Genomic DNA, 19,219 nt, shown 5'->3' on the forward strand with positions numbered 1-19,219 from the left:
CTGGCAAAATGATTATTCCTTAGGAGAATTACAGCTTTAAGTTGGACACAACTGGGCCCTGCTGTCACACAATTCTACAATATCCTAACCAAAATTATAGAATAGTTATATCCATGGTTTATTTTAATACATGAAGACTAAAGAAATAATTTCATTTCATGAGAAAACAGAAGATATTCCTTCATTTTGATTACCTGACACACAAAGAATGAGATGTTTACATTGCAGAAATTTATACTATTTATTTTTTTAACTCTGTAAAAAAAAAGTCAGTGCTCCAGGCCCTATTGGATCCTCTTCTATACAGTACTTTCGAGACAATGTGTACAACTCTAACTCAGTCTTTACATGCATGCATTATTATGCTGAGATTTTGCATTGGATCATTGTCTTTATTAGTACACAGATGCAATGCAAAAAGGTAGCAAAAAACATTAACTACTCACCTGGCCTTCCAACTTTGTCATGCTTGTTTGCACTCATTTATATATTTTTGGTTTCACACTTCTTTTTGACTAAATAGTACTTTGGCATTAAACTTCAAAAAATATTTAAATAAAAATTAGTTTACTTGACTTCAAGGAGTAAGGAAAAGTTCTGTGCAGAATTTCAGGTAAAAACAGATACCTAAATAGTAATAAGCAGTCTGCTCTAAGAAGCGACCAAGCAAGGTAATGAAACATTATCCAGAATCAACTAGTGTGTTTTGCATGAAATGATTTATATTCTCCTGCATAAATACATGGTGCCAAGACCAAAAGGACAAGAAAAAGAAACATTTCTTTTCTAGCTGTATAATATGTGTGTTTTATAAATTGGGTGTTAACATCAATGTTTCCAAAAGGTACATTGTTCAGTGAAGCAAAGCACTGAGATAAAATGTTAGAGCCTACCATCACACTGAAAAAAACAAAGAAAAGAGACCACATTACTCTGTGTATTTTAAACACCTCAACCCTTAATGAAGGTAAAATTTCATGCTAAAAATCGTATCTATGAGGCTATTCCAAAGTTTCAATGGGAGACTTTTCTGTTCACTTCTTTGGGCTTTCAATGAAGGTAATTAACTGAAAGAAGTACTGTGATGAGGGGAAAAATATATTAAAAGCAAATAGGATTTATGATCTGGATTACTCTGTTTCCAGTAGAAAATCTGATACTATCCAAAGCCTTCTTTTTTTTCTTATACTTTCTTAATATTTTCTGCTTTATTCATTTTCTCATCACATGACATCAGTTCCATATAAATTATTGAAGAAAAAAATAAACAATATTCTTGCCCATTAAGGAAAACAGTAAGATGGTCAAAAGTTTAAAATGTACAATATCATTAATTCTAGCTATATACTTTTATAGCTTGCATCTGTGTAATACATGCAAGCCCAGTTTTGTATGTCTGGCTTTCCATTGTAATTTTTTCTTCTTAAAATGTTTCCCATAAGTAACATTTAAACTTAAGTGAGATTTAAACAAATACTGCTTTTCTTGGTGGCCACAGAGACTTAACTGGGAAATAACTACTCGTTTTCAAAAATTTATATATTATAAAGGCACACAGAACTTTTTAGATGTACTAAATCATTAAAATGTTTAGCCAAAGAAAACATCAAATTCCTATTCACTGGGCCATTAGTAAATTATTATTTTTTAAAATGGAAGAATAATTAAAAACAGATTTTTACTTCTGACAGCTCAGGCAATATGTGCAATACTCAGAACAGTGACATTTTCAGGTATATATATTTGATTAATAATTTTTCAGGAGCTGTGAGATTAGTGCCAGTAGCAGCAGGGTAGCTAAGGGCCAAATCCTGCCCTTTGATCTATACTGTACTTCTCATTAAATGTGGTATATTAAACATTGGAAGATGGAACCGAACAATACTCTCATCTACAAAAAAAGTGAAGCCATTTCAAAAACTTCACATTTGCAGTGGCACATTCCCAAAGTGGAGTTATTTTAGGCCAAATATGAATATTTTTAGAATCAAGCTTAAATTAGACATAGCTTTCCTTCAGAAGCAGCACAAACTAAAGCAAATGTAACATGTAATTATTGACTGCATTAGTTCACACTCCTGCCCTTGCTGATATATTTGACCTGGTGCTTTTGCATAGTCATATCCATTTCAACAAATCCTTGAGATATATTGACTTTGATAAGAACTCAAGTGAAAAGTGGAAAAGGGAGTGTGTCTATTTTAGTCCCATTCTTCAAGGATGTTACATGGCTATAGGTACACTGGTTGAATATAGAGCCAAGACATAAACAACGGGATGATATTTCTTCTTAAAAGGTCTCCACCAAAGACTTAGAAAGACTAAGCAAGCTCTGTTAAAGAAGATCTGATCTATTAAATTAACAGATAGGAAAGGGGAAGTCATTCTTCATTCTGGTGGAAGTTCATCACTGATTTTTCAGAAAGATTCGTGCAGGCCTCTGTACTGCTCAACATACACCCCAAAATAACCTGGAAATAGAAGTAGACAGTGAATAATGAAGATTCAAATAAGGAAAAACAAAACCCAGTGATAAAAAGAGTTTAGGAATTTTACAGTACTGAGTAATGGGGCTTTAGAAACGTAGAAAGTTCAATATATGTAACTTAATGTCCATGAGGAAAAAGAGCACTCACTACAGATATGTAGACTGTTATACATTCATATATATATATAACACTTGGAAATAAATATGGTGTGTGTGTCTCAATGTGTAAAGGCTTATTTTGCTGGACTATAATTGATACTGTCATGCTGGAATGAACATTGTGGAGTTACTGTGGCAAGTTCTATGAAAATATCAGCTCAATGCTCAATTTATGATCATCAAATACTGCAACTGGTATATATATACTGCAAAGGTATGGAATTTGTAGTTTCAGTTCACTCAGCAATGCAGAGGAAGAAAAATAACTGGAAATGACAGATGAAAAAATGTGGTAACAAATACGGAGCAACTTCTGTATGAAAATATGTTCAACTAGTAGCCTTCAGGAAGTAAGGAATGGAGGAAAGATGATAAAATACTAAGTGCAACGGAGTAGGTGAAGACAGTAACGTAATTCAGTATTTCTCAAATGTAAGAACTGACTTTTATGGTACTTCTAGACAAGCAGGAAATCCGTTTTACATAATATCTTGTTATGCCATGAGGCCACACTAAACTGAAATTACTTAAATCAAAAATGATACATATTCAGTAGGACATCTAAACAGAAAAGAATCACTGTAAGTTTGCTCTCTTATGCTATATTTCTAATATGGGTTGGTGTTAGAGGTCAGATACTGACCTACACAAACTTGAGGGTTGATCTAGTATCACTATTCTTGCTGATTTATGCATCTTATAAACTGTAGTGGAGAATGATGAATGTGGCAACTCACTAAACATCATTTGTCACTTAAAACAGTGTATAATGTGGACTTTTCTGTGACATGTATCCCTGTTGTGTGGGAGAACTCATTGTGAAAGTCACTCTTTTTGATCCTCAAATTATATTCTTATGTATCTGTGTCTCTAACAACTATAAAGCAAAATATGTTTTTCTTTTTAGGGACGTGTTTCTTTCTTGTGTTTCTTCTACATCCTACTGATTTTATTTTAAAGAGAAATAATTGGTGATTTTAGAGATAAAATTCTCCAATGCATGTTTCACCTATTATAACTAGTTTTAGAAAGTTTAAGTTTAGGAAACTAAATGTTAGATTTTCGAGAAGAATTTCACAGCTAAGAGTGAACAAAAGCAACTATCAGATACTGAACACTTTTTCTTTCTAACCAGTTCATTTAGTTGCCTAAAGGAGAGCTGAGGTCTCATAGGTAAGCTATCACAGAGAGCATCTCAGTCCATTAGGAAAGTGTTTTCTGACTGGTGCCTTGGGGTTCCCCAGTCCGTTTGTTCTACTTTGAGCTCTGTGAAAGAGCTGAAGGCTCTCGCTTGTTTTCTATGTGAATGAGCCATTAGAGTGTGTGGGAATGTTTTCACAGCACCATGTCTCTCCTGTCTCTTCCACAAACCAAAGTACTTCACGTGTCTCCTCATATTAGCCCTGTCAGTAAACAAAGCCAGCTCTCCCCGGGGAGCACTGCTGTCAGCAGACGGTGACTAGCATGCAGAGGGGCATCTGACCCCTTGCACTCATTCCTGATGGGGAGATAAAGTCACTAGGGAGCTGACTGCCCATTTCTTCCCACAAGGCAGCAGAAGAAGAGAAGTTCAAACAGAAACTTGCAGAAGTGGCAGACAAAACATTGTATGTGACTGTAAGCCCTTTACAGCCCTTCCCAAGGCCCAGAGAAACACACTTGGAGACTTTAAAGTTTCCTAATGAGTTTACGTTATCCATTATCTTGGCATTAGCTGAATGCTTCAATATTCAGAACACACAAGAGAAAAACACATTTGGAATTCATCTATGAAGATAAAGCAAGGAAAGCAAAATGGGGTAGGGGGTGGGTGGGAAGAAACATGGTGTGATTAGAAAAACTGATTTACATAGAGAAGTTTCCCTCTGTAATGGAACCGGTTTTGATATCCAATCTATCTTTGCAATATATAAATATTGCTGTCCTGGCAAGAGATTGAATGACTCTATTATAACTTGGGGTTACTGCACTCACTCAGGCACATTTGCATAAAAACACTGTTGGTCAGTGGTAAATCTGTCTCTGGCAGCAGTTTGTCTTCGAAGAGAAGGGGCTCCATAGCTTACTAAATGTAATCAAACCCTAGTAATCATCACTCTGAAAATTTTTTGGTTCCAGTTAAAATACTGGATAAGAATTTGAAAGCTGGTATGATGCCAGAGGATCCTTGAAAAACTCCCAAGCTCAGTGCTCTGCACCACATGAATGCTTCAGTATCTTCCTAGAACACAGCATGAATTAAATCTCCAGTTACCCATTATGCAGGAATGTGAGGTCGCTTCCATATGCAGTGATAGGGACTGTTGTAAAAAAATGCTAGAAATGTGTTTACTGTCATAATATTTTCCTGATTTCAAACGAACACCTTTTTCTAAATTCCTGGTTACAAAAAATTAGTAAATCCTGTGCAATCTGTACATCCTGGGTTTTGTTATGTCTTTCTTTAGAGAAGCTACCTGAAGTAACATTTGCCTCAAAATTTGTAACTGTTTATATCAGAGTTGTATCTCAAGGCCCAGATGATGTCAATGCTCTGTTTTGTTACTGATTTGCAGACATATACAAAAGACAGCTTTCCTATCCAAGAATTTATAGACAAATAAAACAGACAAAGCATTGGGGAAAAATAATATTATTATGTCCATTTTACAAAGTGAAAATTGTACACAGACATGTTTAGGTTCTGGAAAATATTTGTTCGCATATTCAGCTGAATATATTGTGTGTAGACCCAGAAGAGTCATAATATTATTTCTACCACATAAAGTTAAGCACAAGTTTTCAGAACTGACCTGGCCAAGATCACATGTGAAGCTTGGAGCAGACACAGGAAATAAATCAGAAAATCCTGAATTTTAACAGTCTGTTATCAAAAGTCTGTTCTCCCACTTAATGTTGACTTCAAACATATATATCAAGTCCTATATCTATGGTACGTGACCCTGCTTTGAGTATTTTGTGTTGCTGAGTTTGCTTGTAAACATGAAAATCTCAGGTGGTTCTATACATCTATTTCATGCCAGTATTGATTCTCTAGCTTTTATTTTTGTTTTCATATTTTGTTTTCCTAATATTAAAACAAAACAAAACAAGCTAAACCTTCCTCTTAGTGTGAAGGAAGATATATTACTGATGCAATTCTCACCCTGGAGAGATACTCAGATATGGTGATAATAAATTAGGCAGATATTTTATGTACATAAAAACAACAAAAATGCAAACACATTTTATACCTCTGTGGACATACACAAATGATATATATTACCTACATTTAAGTGTATGTGAGAAATTCAGTAGAATTCTGCTCCACCATCAGAATTGATGGTGCACTTAATAGCCCTAATGGGATAATGGGGTAAGATGCTAGTTTTGTCACTTAAAATGAATGCAATCAATAAAATCCTCTCTCTGCTGAATTTAGTGGCATAATTCTTACTGATTTCAGTGGAACTCGAATTTCACCCAGTATCTTATCTTGCAACAGTCTAGCACTCAGGCTCTATCCTCAGATGCAATCATTTAACAGACACAGCTCAGCCTACTACTGTGTAATGGATTTTTTTCTGTGTACACAATCATCTCCCAATTCTCATTAATCACAGAATGATGAGTTCCTCCCCCCAAAAATAGAAGGATAAAAAAGGAAGAATCAGTCCTTACAATTAAATATTTTATGAAACTTTTTAATGTGCACAGAAGACCTTTGTAAAACTTTTCCTAAAGTGGACCTTTTTTTCCCCAGCCTAGTAGGGGAGAGTTCTTCATAGAAACCTTTCTGATTAATGGTAAAAGAAGGAAAAAAAATCCAACAACCAAAATCAACCCACCCCAGAGCATTCAAATAAAATCACTTCCACTCAGAAACTATTCCCAAACATCAGTCTTTAGATGTTCAAAATTTGAAACAAGGGATCTCATCTTCCAGTTTGGGAGATCATTATGTATAAGTATTTTACGGTAGAGGTTGGCAGACAAAATGTATTCTTTTTTTTGGATTTATGTTTTTAATAGTTTGAGGTACAATTGCACTGAACATGCTGCCACACCAAAAAGCTCCCCATTATTTTAATCTGTATTCTTTTAAAAGTTATTTGTTCAAAAGGATTTCGCTGTGTTACTCTTATACCCCCTTCATCCAAGAGAACAAAAGCTGTTCTATGAAAGGAGTCTAAACTTGGACAAACCGTAAAAAAAAAAAAAAAGCAAAGTTCCTCTCTGTTTTTATCAAATTTGATTGCTGCAGCTGTTCCCAGTTTCTGTATTTTAAAAATAGCCTTATTCAGTGCCTTGTTGGCTAAAGGCCAGAGTACCATTAGAACATGCTGTACGGAAAACCTCTATTCAGTTACAGATACAGAAATATATTTAAGATCAGTGGGGGTCATCTGCAGCAAACACTTGTATGAGGGAAAATGGAATTTTAATGTGCTTGGACTGCTCACCACTTTTAACAGATATTTAAGAACTTCGAACCGGATATCTTCCTATTTGTACTGGTACTATCGTATTACTGAGCACCAGGTAGGATACAATATGAGCAAGATCATTTCAACTAACAAAAATAGATCTAATTCTCAAATTACTCCTTAGTAGTTCTGGCATTCACTTTAAATGGCTCCTAGTAATACTGGATATTTGATTAGCCTATAAAAATGCCACAGACTAGAAAAGAAAAATACAGTAATATTTATGGAAATGTAGAAATCTGATCAATGAAAACCAGCTTTGAATTGTACATTTCTAGGAGAACCAGTACTAACACGGGATAAATGTTTCCTTTCTGCAGGGTTACAAACTGTATTAACAGCATTATCCCTATATTTATCCACCAGACGTTTTTTGTCATCTGCCAGAAAGAAATGTTCACTCCATTTACGTGAGTATTAAAAGTACTTCTGATTAAGGCAGCAGAGTCGTTGGCCCAGGAGTTCTGAAAACCCCAAAGATGATCTTCATTTCTCTTGTTCTTCATGAGAACCGATTCCATTTTCTTCCTCTACTATGATTGTATTCCATGGTGTTTGGAGATCACACTATGCAGAGTGGACATCGTTTTAGCAATAGCATTATTTACTTATTAACCAAGAACCTAACTCAGGAAAGTATTCTGACCATCAATAAGATGTCTCATAGATTACTTCTCATAATTTATGATGGGGTAAAATGCCTGCCTTAAAATGTTTAAAGTTATGCATTTCTACTGCACCTGGGGAAGAGCTTTCAACATGGTAAGACATACAAGGTGGTTGTTTGGATAGGTACTAAAAGGAAAGAAATCAGTGAAGGCATTAATATGGTCTATTGAGCTTGCTGAGACTCCAACTTTTTAGTGGTGGGTTTGCCTCCTTACTTCCTTTGCTCTCACTCTCAATACCTGGGTTATTTTAACTGAATAAATACCAGAATCATACTTTGGATTGCAGTTTCAACTACGTTGTTCAGACCCTCTCTTTGTACAGAAGGAGCATCAGACAATTGAAGTCTAATCCAGTGAACCCTGAGGCAGGCATTTGTAACACTTTTGTCAATCAGACCATCTTCCTAAACTTCCTGCAGCCCACAAAGTTAAAGAAGCTTTGATTTAGTTTCCCATCAAACTAAAAGTATTTGGTGCTGCCTGAGGTGGCCTAGGATCTCTCGGACAAGCCTGACAAAGGGGCAACAGAAGAAGCAGAGGAAAGGATGGTATCTGCTGATGGCATATGAGAGGAACTCTAATGGTGTGAAGAAGTTATATATGGAGAATTGAAGAAAGGTTTCGTTTTCTCCTGACAGGGATTCAGAGAAAGAGTTTAAGAGGTCTGGTTTTCTGGAGAAGCATATTTTTCTCTCTTGTCACCAAGAGGAATTTTGGGAGACAAGTTAGCACAGTTGGACAACCTAAGAGTTCTGCTAAATCTACCACTCAAAATTACCATGTGTTGGCTTCTTTGTAGAGGTTAAGGCCTGAAGAAGTGATGCACCCTCTACTTACTCATTGTTTGATGGGCAACAAGTTTTCTTGATAGCTCCAGAACTAAGCTCCAAGTATGTGAGCAGATTTTCCCAGGGCTTTTCCTTGCATTTGTTCTATTCTCGTTAGCTGTCATTGCAGGATCTGTTCTCTGCTATCTAACCTAGCTACATATAGAGAATCGCTATTATTTTTCTTCCTATCTGAACTACACACACTGCTAAATATTCAGTATTTTTTATACTGTTATTGGTTTACAAGGAGGCATATCTGGGATACACTGAAACCTTAGCTATTGCAGAAATCAAATGGGAAAGTTACATCTAATAGTGATGCAAGAAAATGTCTTTGATGTGCTTTACATGAAATGACAATTCAAAGGACCACAAAGAAAGCAAATATAAATTTCTTATTACATCTTTAAATATCTTAAATATTAATGACTGACATATAGCTATTTTTCAATATCTTTTCACAACAGTTATTTACAATACACATAGGAAGAAAAGGTGTTTCCATACCCATGATCAAGTACAGAACAGTTCCAAATTTTTTCTGAAGGACAAAAAGACCAAAGTCAGCCACAAGTATCACAGTAGCAAGACCCAAGTTATTTTTAGTGATCTAGTTCTGAACAGTATCTCTCAAAAAAAAACCCAACCACAACTTTATTTCATTCTGAACAAAAGAAGACTACTTACAAGCAAATTTGGGTCTGGTTATATTTTTTAAAAAAACTTATTCTGTCACAAATGGAAAGCCACAAAGTTTCACTAAAAAATGATCTGAGCACACACTACCAGTTGTAGCACCACTCATGATGTTTCAGGTATCTGAGAAATACAGAAGCAAAGTTCTTGCCCAGAGCTAACTCCTCCCTCAATCCTGCGCTGAAAAGCTCTACTGAAATGTAGAGCCTTACTGAACTTGTCCTTAGAGGGATTAGAAATGGTAAGAAAAATCTATTTTCAAGGACTATAATGCAAAGTAGAAGACCTATAGAATGAACAAAATTATTCTCATCTAATTTCGATTGGTTTTTTTCACTCTTGCTTTTTTTTCTGCATGATGAAGGATAAGAGAAGTACATGAGAAATAGAAGATCAGCACTGTCTCTGAGACACGATTTTAAAGGACCTTATTGCTGGCGTCTGCCCAACACACCATTTGAGCATGAATACTCAGTAATATTCCAAGGATCACATGCATGTTTCAAGCATGACTGTTAGGTGCTCTGTTTATACAGACCTATTGCTATGGTAACTACTTTATGGTACATGCTTTCAGAATACTAATTATAAAGCATTATAAATAAGCTTGTGTACAACAAGCAAATTTACATTTACATATTTCCAGCACCCGAAAATTCAGCCTTACATGTATAATATGATGAAAATTTTTTTTCAAAAGCAATCACACATTATTATAATTCATGCATTGTGATGTTAGCTTCAGTTTCTTTTCCATAACACCACTTTGCACTAGGATCAGCAGCACAAGGGGAATGAAATATACTGAGGGAATTAAAGAAAGCAGAAGGTGCAGGTGCACTAATAAATGGGTGGCCTTTGGAGCACAGTATTTATGTGTGCTATGTTGAGCTAAACAGAAACCTAAATGTTACACATAAGAAGTGGTACAACAAGAACATCTGTGTTGGGGAACTGAACTGGCATGGCTAACACCTCCAGTGCCAGGTGCAAAGGACATTTCAGTACAGCTTGAGTGATTCTGGCTGTTAGCATCTGTATTTATGAGATTATCTCTTTTTCCCCCCCTCCATATTCCACTGGAGTATTTGTATTATACATCTGGCTTTAGATTCTAGCATAGCAAAAGACAGGTTTCAGTCCTTCAATTTCTGGATCTTAGCCACAGACTCTTTTTTTTGTTTGTTTTTTGGTCTTGCTTTTCATAGAAGCCTAATGCCAGAGTCACCAGCAATTTCTAAATGTATGGTTGAGGAAAATGAGCATTTTTCCCCAGGGAAGAAAGAACTATTAAAGGAAAAACTGTATATTTGATCTGTTCCAAGTTGATGAAAAAATGCCTGTAGAACAAGCTTTTCCTCTCTAAAATACTGAAGCTGGATTGAAATTTCTCATTTTAATGCCTATTCTTCTGGGAAATTCTAGATTTTCATGTAAAGATTTTCATGTAAAGTCACTTTTTAAAGCCAATCCTCACAATAGCATGAAAATTTTTATTTCAAGTTTAAGTGACATACCTGATTCATAGAAATACTGGTAGTATTTGGTAGAAGACTTTAAACTAACAAATTAGACAACTGATTGAAATGTCTGGTAGGAAATGCAAAACTAGTTACTTGTGATGTATTCATTGAAGTCCAAAGCTAATAATCCTTGAAATATTTGAGATTCCAACAGAGTCCACTGAGATCATGACCTACTCTATTAAGTGGCTCAGGCTCAATCTTTCATTTTCTAATTAGGCAAAGATTTCAGGAATCAATTGTTTAAACCTGAAAACCTATAAAACTAGTTTTATAGGTTTTACCAGTGGTAATGTTAGCTCAGGTGGAAGTTGATGGCCCATTCACCATTACCATGACACCAAGAAAATTTGAAACTCTTCCCAAGAATGGATTGTAAAGAGCGGGGCGGGGGGGGGGAGGAAAGGGAAAAAAAAATGGAAATATTAGAATAGTGCTTGTATTCTGAAGAATTTACTCATGTTGGTGCACTGTTAGTGAGTATGAACCACAGCTCTCCATGTTTTACTTGTCCAGCATAACAATCCCTACATTCCCATTCAAGACAGAACAAAACATTGTCAATAGTAAAGGGGACATAATGAGCTTTGAAGGAATTTCTTCAAAAAACTGTTTCTTTCTCCTGGCAATTTCAAATCACCTCCTTCTATCCTCAGCCACTGTTAAAACCCCTTAAACACGTCTAATAAATAATCTAGAAAGGGGAAGGGCAAATTATTTAAGTCTACACTTCCCTGGGAATTGGGAGTTTGTTTCAACACATTGTAAATTATCTTTCCTAACTTTTAATAAAGTGTGACAAAAATGCAATAAATACAAATAAATCCACAGGGAAGAGAAGCAAAAAAAAATTACAAAAGCTTGATGGGAAAAAAAACCCCCTAAACCGAAAAGCTAAAACAAATTTGCAATCCCTAGTCACTCATCTTTTCTTGTTACTTCATTTCTAATGCCAAATTCCTTCATTATTTTTTGACCTGATATGAAACACCATCTGGCAAAAGCATGTTGCAATTCTAAATAAATGAAATAATTGGATGGTTGCTTTAAAATATCTTTCATAAATAAGTCCTATTATACATTAGCAAAACTCACTTTATTGCCTTTCTGAGCTCTGATGCTGTGCTGTGACTTTCTGTCTGCCTCGAGGACCCACAGTTCCCGAGCAGTCTCGCATTTAGTGTTAGACTGTCATGAGCCTGATGAGCTTCCACAGTCACAAAGTATCAGATGCATATGTCCATATGTTTGATTTGTATTTCTTGTATACATTATTATCATTATTATTGCTGCTACTGTTAGACAAGGGTAACACCACAGACTCATCAGAATCATTGCCCTGAGGATGAGATCACAGCCTGAGGGTCCTGATGGATCTGCAGCAGCAGATTACAAACCATATGGCTGACGTGGTTATCTTATAATAAACCAAATGGCTGTGGGTATTCAGGAGCCATTTCAAAAGTGGATCAGATGTCACTGTCATAAGATATCTCAATCACACTTCAAAATGTCTTCAGAATAATTTTGGCTACTGAATTACTTTCAATCTACTACCACAAATGTTTTAAAGTCTGAAGAGATCATCCTATTGAGTCCTACAGATGTATTTCTGCATCCACAGACCCTTTTGCTAGTCTGGGCGATCTTCTGCAGAGTGCACACCTTCCTAGGCATACATCATGGGAGGAATCAGGTTAGAAGAGACAGAGAAGTCATTGATTAATTGAATATATGTTACTGCATTGCTCCTCGACAAGTTATGACAAGCGTGGAGTGACAGCAAAAAATAAAATATTTGTTAGTGATGAAAAGTGGTGTACAAAACAGCAGTTGGTCATGAGCAAACATTTTGCAGCTATAAAGACCCAGCTGCTTTGGCTGACTAAAATGAAAAGGAACAATGCTTTAGGGGTTGTGAAAGATGATCTCACAACTGATGGATTATACAGAAAAAGAGACTTCTGTTTAAAGCATTAGTACTCATAGTTCTTTTTTCTTAACAAATCTAATTTCTTTGAGTCAAGAATCCTAGGTAAGTATGGCATGAACTAAATGAAAACATGTTCACAGCTGTTGAAACCAGTTTATTCTGTATGCCTGCTTTGTCTTTCATTAAATATTCATTTATTGATATTAGACTTATGAAAAATTTAGCATAATTTTAATCCTCCCCTATATGAATAGGAGAAATTAAAGGAAAAGTGAGTTCATCCAGGTTTATAGGTATGTGTGATACAAATTGTGACATTTCCAGAAAATGACAACAAAATAAGAAATCCAGGAGAAAAAAAAAAAGTCGTATGCATCACCTAAATATTTAACTACAATATCAGCTTATGTTAATCATATTTCAGGAGTTGGGTTAAACATGCTGTAATTGTGCCATCAATCCACACGAATCAAACCTTTATTTAATAACTGTAAAAGCTGCCATTTGCTACTTTTAAGGTATCTAATTTCTCACGGCCTTTACCCGATAATGGTCACTAGAGTTACAAAATGCTAAAAATAACTATGTTTTTGAAAAATCTTGTTTGAGTTCTTACTGCAGAAGCTGAAACATCTGTAACAGTATGGCAGTTATCAGCTTCTTGTAAATTCTGGCAATGTTCATTTAAAAAGGCTTTAAAAGTACAAGTAAAAACATTAGTGTTTTGACTACTTGCAGGAAACTGGTACATATACAATTAATATAAAGGGAACTGCCAAGTCAATCTGAGCTTAAAAATCAGGGACTTGTGTTATTTTTATTTGATTTATTTTTGAATTTGTAAAAATCCCCAAGCTGTCGCAAAACCCAATACCAATTGAACATTCCAGGTATTTTATTTTAATTAATAGAAACATATTGTTAAATTCAACAGATACAAAATAATAAACAAGCAAAAGCAGAAACATCCTTATACAGCTAAACATATGAAAAAAACCCAAGATTCCTCATCCTGATTAATGCAAGGAAAAAATCAAACAAAACCAAACTCTAAAAACAAGTGTTCTCTCAATAGCAAGCAGAGAGAAAGTTCAACAAAAGTTTGACTCAACCCATATTCAGATATAATGACAGCTGGACCCAGTCCTAAATCCATTGAATAAAGGGAGAAGTATCCTCAGAATGAAATGAAATTAATCAATGCTCTTTTGGCTATAGCATGAAAAACAAACAAAAACAAAGGGGAAGATAAAAGGAAAGCAGTGAGGGACAACAGAGTTAATGGCTAAGTTTTGAGATATTTTTTCTCCATCATATGTTTTCTTCCAAAATATCCTAGAAAATGACATTGCCAATGCTAATTCCCAGTGCTTAAACAGTTCTTTATATCATCAAAGCACAGCATACACATTGAAGTTCATGGCACTTTTGGAAAATAAAGTGTACAACACTACATGAAGTCCAGAAAACTATGGACTTCACAAGAGGACTGAATTAAGGTTAGACTGTCTGAATATTGGCCTTTTCTATATTTTGCATTCTAACTCAAAAATTAACTAGCCTTTGTTGCTCTTTTAACTTTTTATGTTAAAAAATGTTTTACGTGTACATAAAACTAGAGTAAATTTGGAGAATTTTCCACATGCATGTACAATAAACTTTCAATAGAAGTTTTATGTTTATCTAATCCTGCTACCTTAATTTCTTTTTAATTAAATTTTCAATCTTTCAATTGGAAAAAGCTGCTGTTTTAAAATTTAAGTAAAGCTTTATCAAACTGAGACTACATTTTGCTGAACCCCCACTACACTGATTTTCCTGTTGCAGTATTTAATCTGTAAAGGCTAAGACAGACTGCCTATTGCTTTTTGTATGTCATAAACCAGGACCACATTTAGACATTGTATCACAGGAGTCATGACTACTGCTAATATTATGAAGGATAGATCTTGATTTGGGATCTGCTCCAAAGCCTGCCAGTTCTGTGGGAATAAAATAACCACCATGTGTTTGGTATCTTAACTTCCTAAACGGATGCAATATCAGATGAGTTGTATAAGAAATTACTGCTAAACACTTTCTTTTTATTTTTATCTATATATTAATCACAGAGTGATAAAGACACAGGGAGAAAAGTCAGGGATTTTGAATTTCATTCAGGTCACCCATGTAACTGCTATGCATGAAAGCCATCACATCTCATTTACAGCCCTGGTCCAATTGTACCTATCGAATCAAAAGAACTATTTAGAGTTACTATGTCCCTGGATTCTTATGGATGATGGGAACGGGAAAACCTTAATTTATATACATTGTCACAAAATTTTTCCCACCCTGGTTTCACATGTGAAATCAAGGATCAGTCCTGATCACCAACAAAACACTGAGCATACTGCGCGCTCTCCAGGGCACGGACTGGATTTTTTTGTGTGTTTGTTCCCTGTAACTCCACTACCTGATTAGGCTCCTTAGGAGGTAGTGGAATATACATAAATAATAAGCAGGAGGAGACAATTAAAAAAAAAAGAAATAATTGCTACTATTAATCTATGAGATTAAGATGTAAACTACCCACTTTGCATTGCACTGCTGAGTCCCAGGGGAGGTCTGGCAGAGAGAGTGTGCATACTAGCCCCCATCACTGAGCAGCGCTGCCTCCCCGGTGCAGCAGAAATTCCACCCCAGCGCAGACTGATGATTCACTTGGTGTTTTCCTTGGCTAACTTGAGAAGGGTTCCTCTCTTCAGGTCAGTCACTCAGCCCTCTTGCAAATGTCAGCTTACTGACAACTATTTTTCCATTCACGAGGGTTTTAATAGGCATGAATGAGGACAGTTATGTAGGAAATTCACAGTGAAACGGAAAGCCCTGAAACACAGTTACTAATTGGGCATCCAGGCTTCACATCTTTTTCAAGCCGACCAGCTCTTGCTTATTTGAACAATGCCAATGATCTCTTTCTAGGCTGACCATCATAAAGCCACTTGTACACAGTAGCATGGCTTTTCTCTGAGCTTGTGAGTGTGCCTGCAGCTCAATAGGACTATTCACATGAACAGATGTTACTCGATGTGAACACTGGTTGCAGAATTAAGCCTGTCCTTGCTCTTCCTCTTGCTACAAACATCAGCTGCTCAGACATCCAGGCTGGTTTTTTTTAAATGGCTTTTTGCCATACAAAAACCATGCAAAATGGCAACTTTTTAAATTAAAAAATCAGAAATAAAGAAAACCCCTATATTCCATTAGCACTCATATAGACTACCGTTTACATACTTCTCCATATAACTTCTTGTATGGATGATGATAAGAAAAAGTCCATTTAGTTGTTCATCATACTTTTTGGCTTTCACAGATAAACAAAAACCTTTGTCTTTCACTTGAAAAGATAAACTTGATTAGAGATGAAAGGATGTCAGACCAATATTAAATTTTTATTTTCATACCATGCACCAAAAGCTGATGAGTCTACAGATTGTGTTTGGCTTGATAAAATTTTTTTTCATCCCAACACAATTTTTCTCTATACAAAATTTCAGAAGCATATAGGACAGTCTTAGCCATGGGGAATAAACCTCTAAGAATTATTAGACAGACACAATAATGTTCACAAAACTTTAAAGAACTATTACAAGATATTTAATGTTATCTAACAATGATTCTCAGTTATAACCAAATTGTGACTACTAAAAACTAGATTCACTTTTGGTGTAAGAAAGATACTCCAACTTAAAGCCTGAAATTATGGGTGTTAACATTTGATTGTGGAAATAAATTACAAATTTGAAAATTGACAATAATAGTAATAAAAATGCTTTCCATACTTTTCATTTAAAAATTGAAGGCATTCAGCTTTTTTACTTTTGGGTGATGGCCAAAAGCAATCCTTGATATCAGTATCCTTTCAAACATTTATATTTTTAAATCTCTCCAAACTGACTCTGTGCTGAAAGCACAGCTGAGGCTCACAAATAAGTTCGAAAAGGTATAAAAAGATCCTTTGAAAATGAGAAAGAAAAATACCTGAAAAGCACAAGCTTCACAAATAGCAACTATACAACCGGGTTTAAAGACCAAATGAGGCTTGTGGGGCTTGTTTTTGTTTGTGTAGTCTTTCCTTTTCTGTGTTAAATAAAAACCTTCAGTTGTTTTTCTTTGTTGCAAACTGTGAACCCAGTAGCCTAGGAATAAAGATCTGGGAGGAAAACTTTATGGGAAGTACATTTCAGATACAGCTGGACCAGGTGGTCCAATCTGCCAGTTTACAACTAATTGGCAAACCATTTGCTCTTCTTCAGACCCCTGGTACATCACCTGTTCTAAGGCCTTGTCAGAATTATAGCAAGTGGATCCACAATCTATTCTGACAGTTATTTAAGAACCCTTCACTGAACATCATCTGTCCCTGCTGATTTATGTATATATTTAGGGGTCTTTAGGTATCCTCTTATTTCAATATCACTCATTTTAAATCATTTTCATTGAGTGTTAACTCGTTTTTTTTCTATCTTTACCTACTGAAAAAGCAAACAAACCTGAAGACAGAGTGAAGAAGGAGAAAAAAATCCCTGCAAACCCCTCAAAACAAATCATGATGAATATTTGCAAAAAACTGCAGGTTCCCTGCTTCTTCATACTGAGTATCAAAACATGCTAAACGGATCCAGATACCTGGTTATCCCACCTAACACAGAAAAGTGATATTCCTGTTTAGCAGGTACGGCCACATTTATCAGCAAATGAAGGAATTTGGAGAGCTTGCTCTCCTGTTCCCTTCTTTCATGCCCACAAATTACTCTCAAGGGAAACAAACCAAAGAGTACCAATACGTTCTTAAGTACCAGACATGCAACTGCAGCCATAAATTTCCACAGCAAAAAACACACTAAAAAGATTCAGAATGTAAAACCAACTTCTCCCAATCCAGACACTTAATACCCGTGACCACCTCCTATGGTACAGCACACATCACCTCTGTTTTTAAGTCTATTAGTTAGTTCAGATTCCTTATATCATCACCTTTCACTGCTGGAAAGTGTATTTTCTGGCCAAGTATCTTCCATTAGCAAAATCCACAATGATATATTTACTAGTCTTTCCCTTTTTTTCTTATTTCCTTCATTCTCTCAGTTTATGGAGAACCACGCTGGTACTCCTAGTACCAGAACTACCATCTGTTATGCCTTTATTATTGTATCACTCATTCCATGCCATCTTCCATGTCCTGCCACCTCTTACTAACACTTCTTACTAGATACTGGCATGATGATTCTCTTAATGTCACAGTATCTCCTTTTAAAATGCAGTATATTTTAATTTTTACTGGTTTATTCACTATGGTCACAGGTTGCAATCCACTGAATCGAAGTGCCAGCACCTCTGTTCAGAGGACACTGAAGAAGGAAGGAGCTGAGCATATCTAACCCTTCTATAGACATACACCCAAATTCTCTGTCTCATCAACAGAGACTTACTCCCTTAAGTCTCTCTTCATTGACTGTATAGGGAAGAAGCAAGTGTCAAACACTCCCTTCCATGTGGGACCTGATTCTTTAATCATATTGCAAGGTGAACAAAATACAACTGATGGACCAAGGTTGTCCTTTATTTGGAAAGAAATTATCTTTCTGAATAAAAGACAACCTCGGTCCCTAGCCACAGCAGCAGTAGTGACTGCTCAGCTCCCAGTAATAGGATAGCCTTAGGGTTTAAGCCATACAGAAGCGTGCCTAGCAGTTTTCACAGCACATCACAGGCCCATCAATGTGTAAGAAGAACAAAAATTTTCATAGGATTATGAGGAAAGCAAGAAAAAGGATTCCTGAGAACAGGAAACATGGATTCTGCCTGTGAGAGTGGAGCACCCAGACATCTTTCCTGGAGGAGGCCCCTAACTAGCAGTCTATAGTGAAAAGGTAAAGGACCAGGAAGCTATCTGTGCTCCTGACTAGTATGGCACTTGGGTATCACCCTGTCTGAAGTGAATCACAACAAAGCCTGAGCTAGGAAATACACTTCCATCTCCCCAGACCAATGCTAGAAGTCACAGCTGTTATCAGTACCCAACCAAGCAGCTAGCTAGTGTCAGGCAACTGAGCAGTGCCTAATGCATTTCATTGCCTGCAAAGTTCACACTGCACTAGAAATTAAAGTACTGGACCTTTCTCTGTGGTTTAGCTGGATTTCAGGCACTTCAGTTACAGGTTAAGCTGTGTTTAGATTCATGGGATCCCATCTATTCATTAATACTAATATTTTGATATAAAAATTGATTCCACAGAACTGACTGGACTACTTTCCCCTGCTGATCTTACCAACTGCCATGATGTACAGTGAAGTTATGCCTAACTTCTTGAAAACCAAAATTTATCTTGAAAATTAAACCATTCTTAAATTAAATGCAATTAAATTATCAAAGTTTATATTTTTACTAATTGAGCAGTAAGATGTGAT

At 35.8% G+C, this 19,219-nt stretch overlaps 1 protein-coding gene across 3 annotated transcripts in view; it reads right to left on the bottom strand.

Annotated features, from left to right (window-relative positions):
- Positions 1 to 19,219, bottom strand: part of DGKB (diacylglycerol kinase beta) — a 330,173-nt gene that overhangs the window by 14,516 nt on the left and 296,438 nt on the right. The gene's annotated exons all lie outside the window — the stretch shown is intronic.

This window comes from Haemorhous mexicanus, chromosome 1 (assembly GCF_027477595.1).
Source record: "Haemorhous mexicanus isolate bHaeMex1 chromosome 1, bHaeMex1.pri, whole genome shotgun sequence".
Taxonomy (NCBI): Eukaryota; Metazoa; Chordata; class Aves; order Passeriformes; family Fringillidae; genus Haemorhous; species Haemorhous mexicanus.